Here is a 7,315-nt window from a genome sequence, read left to right as displayed (position 1 = left end):
GCTAGAAAATAAGGATTTATCGAAGGTTTCTGAAATTGTTAATTCTGATTACCTACAACAACATGATCTAATGTTCAATTATTTATTCCAGAATTCAGAAAAATGTACCGTCGTAAAAGTATGTTAATTTGTTCATGAAAGTTTAGCATCTTGATAGTTTCACTGTAAATATGTTAAGAGTATTTCATCTTTTTAATGTTTTTATTTTTTCAATCTATTTGTATCAGTCTCTTAAATATTCTACTTTTCCATCCAATATTTATTAAATTATAGCCATTTAATTACTAAGATTTCACTTACCAAATTAAAACTCATAGCACAATTAAATATAAAAGCTAGAATTATTTACTTTCCTCAGAAAAGGTTTATGGAATATATTCTGATCTAAAAGACTACTTTTGGGATTTATAGTGAAAAGGAAATGTTATTGTAGACTGATATTCTTTGGTATTATGGTTTAGATTAAGCATTTAATGTACAATTTGACCTGATATGGAGCTTGTGAGAGGACCATGGCATATCATGTTCAATAAAGTTTTTATCCTTTTTTCTCATTATAGTTTTAGTACTTCATTTTATATGGAACCTACATAAAAATTTGAGTTTCAACTAAAAGTGCACTTGGATTCAGGGATGACTTTTACCCATGAACAAAATTTACTAGAATTCTGTTTAGATAGAAACATTATCATAATTGTTTATTGCCCTTGTCTTCCAATGTTTCTGACAGAAAACAAAGAAAGTCCTTTCCAAAGCAATCATGTCATTTCATAAGAATCAAATTGAAGGCAGTGACACTTTAACTATAAATTAATAAAGGTTCATTTCAGTTAATCTAATACAGAAAAAAATAAACAAAAAAATAAACAAAAAAATAAATCAAATCAGTGTGCCATATGTGCACCAATATCCTTTGAAAAGAAATCAAAGTCTCCTTTTAAACATATGGTATTGACAATCTATAGCCAAGTTAGTTGATATACGAATTACTTGAAAGAATTTAGAACAATTAAATTGTGGACGACTTGTTATTGACAAACCATTACGTGTGTCGTTTGATTATACATAAGAATGTCAGGTAGCACGTTTTATCGAAATAGCAGTAAATATGGAAACATATGTCTGCTTAGATCTCGAAAATTACAGAGCATTAATAAATCTTTGATCATTTTTCATACTTTGAAGATCTAAGTACATATACATTAAAAATCGAAATTAATCTTTCTTCTAAATCTCAAATCTTGTAATCTTTCTTCTTAAACTTAAATTTCAAATTTTGCTTCTAAATCTCAAACAGTAATCTTTCTTCTAAATCTCAAGCAGTAATCTTTCTTCTAAATCTCAAGCAGTAATCTTTCTTCTAAATCTCAAACAGTAATCTTTCTTCTAAATCTCAAGCAGTAATCTTTCTTCTAAATCTCAAATCTTGTAATCTTTCTTCTTAAACTTAAATTTCAAATTTTGCTTCTAAATCTCAAACAGTAATCTTTCTTCTAAATCTCAAGCAGTAATCTTTCTTCTAAATCTCAAGCAGTAATCTTTCTTCTAAATCTCAAACAGTAATCTTTCTTCTAAATCTCAAGCAGTAATCTTTCTTCTAAATCTCAAGCAGTAATCTTTCTTCTAAATCTCAAGCAGTAATCTTTCTTCTAAATCTCAAACAGTAATCTTTCTTCTAAATCTCAAATCTTGTAATCTTTCTTCTTAAACTTAAATTTCAAATTTTGCTTCTAAATCTCAAACAGTAATCTTTCTTCTAAATCTCAAGCAGTAATTTTTCTTCTAAATCTCAAGCAGTAATCTTTCTTCTAAATCTCAAACAGTAATCTTTCTTCTAAATCTCAAGCAGTAATCTTTCTTCTAAATCTCAAGCAGTAATCTTTCTTCTAAATCTCAAGCAGTAATCTTTCTTCTAAATCTCAAACAGTAATCTTTCTTCTAAATCTCAAAATTTAACCTTTCTTGTGAATCTCAAATCTTGTAAGTTTTCTTTGAAATCTCAAATCTTTCTTCTAAATTTTAAACTTTGTAATCTTCCTTGTAAATATCAAATAAATTTCAATTCATAAAACAACCAGTATTCTTCTCAATTTCTGTTTCTCATATTAACATTTTTAGTGTCTGGCCTAATATTTTAAGAAATCCTGCTCACTTTTAACAGAAGAAACATAACAGAAAAATGACCAGTTTAACATACCATACTATGTTAAGCAATATTCAGTCCAAAAGCAAATGATTTCGTTTTTTTAGCAACTTAGGAGCTGCCACATTTCTATGACAAAAGGATATAGCCTTCATCGCGTTAATAAGCCAAGTCAAGGGCAGTAACTCAAATTCCATTGATCGAAAAATCGTCAAAATCAATCTTGACTAAGATGTCTTCATTATAAATGATAACATCAATTTTCGGACACACCGCCAGACAGATGGATGGACAGACAGGGGCGACGACAATATACGACCACATTATAATGTATATCCTTCTTTATACATTATCAGAATAATAGGTCTGTAAATGATGCAAAGAAATCGATTTATATCTCAATTTAATAATTTTAATAATCTTTTGATATTAACTAAAATGGTTTGAGGAAAAAATATCAGTTATATAGGATGTTGGGTAAATTTCATTGTTAGAACTTGAATCATGTTGTTACTCAGAGTTTCAACTCTGATTCAAGTTTTTTTTTAATATTTCCATATCGCTCTACAATGGATGTATTGAGCAATATCTTAACAGTATAAATATTTTTCTATTGAAGTTAATTGTTATTCAAATCAGCCAAAACAAAAGCTAATTAGCTTATTTTGGAATATTTTCGAAAATTTATTAAGCTATTTCTATACCTCTAAGAATTAAAATTTCTTGAACATCTAATAAAAAGTCATAAAAACTTACTTTAATTTTTCCAGTTTATCCACCATTTTTATTTTGGATTCATTAGAATAGTTTTAAAGGTTTTCGGACCTGGAATTATAACACAACATTTGTATGAAAAATATCAATTGAGTGGCAATCCTGAAAAGTAGTGTAGGATGGCCTTTGATGAATAATTTTGATTCATTCAAAACAAATATGTCCTAATTGGACTTTTAATTATCTGCTGACAAACAACCTTGGAGATTAGATAGCAATAATAGTTTTTGTTTATCTGCAGTTATAAAGTCTAAAAATCCAAAAGAGTACTGCATCTTTGTCTATTGTCTGTTTTTCTTTGCACTCTTGTCTACAAATCAAGTTTCACTGATAATTTTAAAGTGAATATGAATATTTTTAGACTGATAGCAGCCCTGTCGTTAGGGTGAGGTCCATGTTGACTAGGCTCCAACAAGTGAGAATTAAGCCCCAGCAAAACCTTCTTCAGTTCAGCACAGATTGATTCATTTACAGTTTCTGTGTACAAAATCAGAAAGATATAGATTTTGATTCATTTTTGGCACCTCAAAACTGTCAGAAATGAGTTCTCTGGGCTTTTAATTCTTCAAATTTTCTGAGTACAAATATTTTAGCCCCAGCACCATTTCATTTTGTGGCGACGGGGCTTAGTCTGAATGATAGTCTTACAATAATCTTGCATTGATGAAAATAAAAGGGTTGTAAGTTAACATGTAATACAAATACACTTCCATCCAAAATTTGAAAAAAATGTGTCCCAAAATTTCTCTGAAAGAAAAAAACATTCAAAAATAATAATATGTGCCTATGTTATGTATATTAATCAACACAATGAAAATTCTAAGACTTTTGATGCTTAAATTCTAGTTCACATAAAAATAAGCAGCAAAGTTTTATTTACCAACAAATGTGCATGGACACTTACTAACTAAGAGGGTGCCATTTCCCAGACATTTTACAACTATAGACCTTCCAAAGCTTACTTCATGGAGCACAAACCAACAGACAAACCTCCTCCATACACTTAGGCCTACCCCAGGCTGATCTATCTCATACACTCTCTCATGTGAAGACTGTGGTCCTGTCACATCCTCATTTGATCAGTTAATTTACAAAATACACTAACCCTACTTTTCTAACAACAATATAGCATAAGAGTATAACACATTAAAGGATGGGCCATCATATGACACATGGTAAGTACATAATTATTGTATTATACATATCATAGTATAAAATTGTTATACCAAAATCGTCCATAACAATATATTGACTTGTTGTCCTGAAACCTTCCTAATAAAATATGGGCCTACTTACCTACAAATAGATAAAATGATAACTTTAGAGTAAAATCAATAAACATGATATCTAAACATGTCTTCGATCATCAAATAAAGTCAAATTTTGACAGCTTTAATCACTTCTTCCGTATCGAAAGTTTCAGTGTACAGCCCAAAGCTATCCAACCAAATTCATGTCACCTATTTATGATACTATAAATAGACTTGTATAGATTCGTCTGCTCAAGCTGATTGAATTTGTATCTTCTGATTAAAAATGTGTGGATTAGGAATTAGGAATTATTGGGTGTAAAATTACTGTAGGCCTACAGCAAACTTTTAAGCAAATGCACAGGCAAGCTCAAAGTCGAATTTTGATTAGGCCACCACCACAGCCTTTGTTTCAAGGCTAGAGATCCGCCGTGGTACTAGCTAACAAGATTTCCGCATTAATTAATTGTATGGCATGTTTGCATTTTAGGGATGAACATGCCATTGACATATTTTGACTTGTATATACATTTCGGTTTACACAACAACAAAGAAAGGGACAACATCTGCATATTCAATTTCAGTTGTTCCTCTTAGAAACAACTTGTCACTTTCAGCATTTAAGATACTGTCTAGTTGGTGATACTTCTGTTAGTCTCAGTCCTCCAACACCACTCAACAGCACGATCATATCAATGAACTTGAAGATATAGTATGGCAGTAGAGACCAGTTGGGCTTGAAATATCAAAACCTCCTTTAAATAACATTCTGACCTCTTGAGAATTGGTAACAAATCGGTCGCACATCATTTGTCGTGATGGGAGGCCTATGCTATAGAATGACAGGAGATAATAGGATTTCAGTTGATCATATCAGTTTAGTTTTTAAATGTATTTATATGATATTGATATCACATCATTCATTTACTCTACATATTTCGATGCCGATTCAACACCTGGTTCTCCGTCAGCAGACACTTATTAGTTGCTGGGGTTCATTAGCGTATGTCATAACACATAGCCAGAAGCCGGAGTTAGGTTAGTTTATTTCATTAGTGACAAGTGACCAAGTCTAGGCATAGGACTATCCTAGCGTGAAATTAAATGATATCCAATTCCATGGTATATGACGATCTATTATACTCTTGTACTTTAAGTCACGTTTTTATTATTTACGAATGGATTTATATTTTATTTAGCCTCTGCACCCTACGAAGCGCTTGTAGACATACTTTGCAGATTTTGATTCAGTAGAAACAGAAATTTGGAATCCAAAATAACTGTTTCCACGTTTAATTCCAAGGACATTCATTAAGATACCGTAAGTGTGCATAAGCCTACAAAATATCTAATCAGACTCTAATCAAATCTATTTTTCTTAAACTCGTGTGAAAAGATATCTTAATCTTAAACATACTATTGAGTCAGAGGTCAGAAGAGAGCAACATCACTGTTCTGCATGACATCTCACAGTTGTTCCTCATGGTCTGCTCTTTAGCAACTGTTTTTTAAAGTTTCAATTGTTTTGCAATGTCATCTTAAAAACGAAAGTCAAAAACCTGAACTTCTGAACTGAAGTTTATTGGATTGATGAATTCCAGAATCCTTCGAAGCACTAAGATTGAATAATGATGCAATCCATTTTATAATCATAACGTAAATTTTATCACTAGCTGTATAATTAGGTCAGATATCGATACATGTATTTGCAAAGAGGGAGAGGAAAATACCTAAAGGTAACATAACCCAATTTATAATTTGACCTACACAATAGAGACAGTGTTTTTAAAAAGACAAGTTGGACATTTGGTTTATATCCGTATTAGGTGCATTTCATGTATATTTGCATATTAAAATGTCAACTGACGATTCAAAAGAACATCGGATAGAATCTGTTACGTTCGATATGACAGAATATTGAGAAAAAAAACAAGCAAATCTACACTGAATGCACGATTCACAAACATGGCTGTGTTCATCTCTTCTTTATTTAATTTTCTTAGGGATTTCCGTTTGTTTTGTCCTATTTACACAGTTCTGAATGTTGTTCGTTCAGTCTTTCTGTAGTATATTTTTCAGTTATTTCGCTTTTCACTTGACGCCTTCTTGTATAGTCATCTGATATTAAGGACAAATCGAATCAAGTCAGTGTTTACGGCTGCGAGTCTAGGCATTTTTAGTAAATAAGCACAAATGAAGAAATACATTGATTAGCTCCTCATCAATATCCGAAGTTTTCGCGCTCTTTTTTAATTTTTGTAGAATAAAAAGATTGAGGTCGGCAGGGTTCAGGTAGGGTCAGTCGAAAACCGGAAGCAGGATTATTATTTTTTGCCTTATTGTTCAAAATTTTCCCTTTTCTGGTGTGATGTCCCAACGTATTCCCTCTTCTGATGTGATGCTCAAACGTTTTCAGAATATTCTCTCTTCTGATATGATGTCCCACCTTGTTCAGAATATTCTCTCTGCTGATGTGATGTCCCACCTTGTTCAGAATATTCTCTCTGCTGATGTGATCCCTTAACTTGTTCTGAATATTCTCTCTGCTGATGTGATGTCCCACCTTGTTCAGAATATCCCCTTCTCTGGTGTGATGTTCCAACGTATTCCCTCTTCTGATGTGATGCCCAAACCTGTTCAGAATATTTTCTCTTTTGATGTGATGTCCCAACTTGTTCGGAATATTCCCTCTTTTGATGTGATGCTCCAACAATGTTGCCCAATTCAATTCAATACTATCAGCTCTGACTCAGGGATGTCTCTGAAAGACAGATTTGACTAAATTAACTTTTAATAAAGGTTGATCATAAAGAGACGCCCTCAAATTTGGTTTGATACATAGAGTTATAAATATAACTTTATGGTTTGATACACCACCAAAATTGTATGAAATATGACCAAAAGTCAAGCAAATATAGGTAACTTTTTATAAATTAACTGCTTAAAAGTACTCTTCACCTACAGTATTATGAAAAAAAAAATCGAAAAGATTCTAATAATATTTTGTTGAGCAAACGAACAACTGACGAAACCTTTTTTTTTTAATAAAAAAACGAATATCTCTAGTTCAAGGGAGGTTAGAAATATAAAACATAATTTTATCTCATCAAGGGAGGCAACCCTGAAACAAACTGTAAATAACATTTGA

This window comes from Lottia gigantea, assembly GCF_000327385.1.
Source record: "Lottia gigantea unplaced genomic scaffold LOTGIsca_2, whole genome shotgun sequence".
Classification (NCBI taxonomy): Eukaryota; Metazoa; Mollusca; class Gastropoda; family Lottiidae; genus Lottia; species Lottia gigantea.
Note: the sequence above shows the minus strand (reverse complement) of the source record.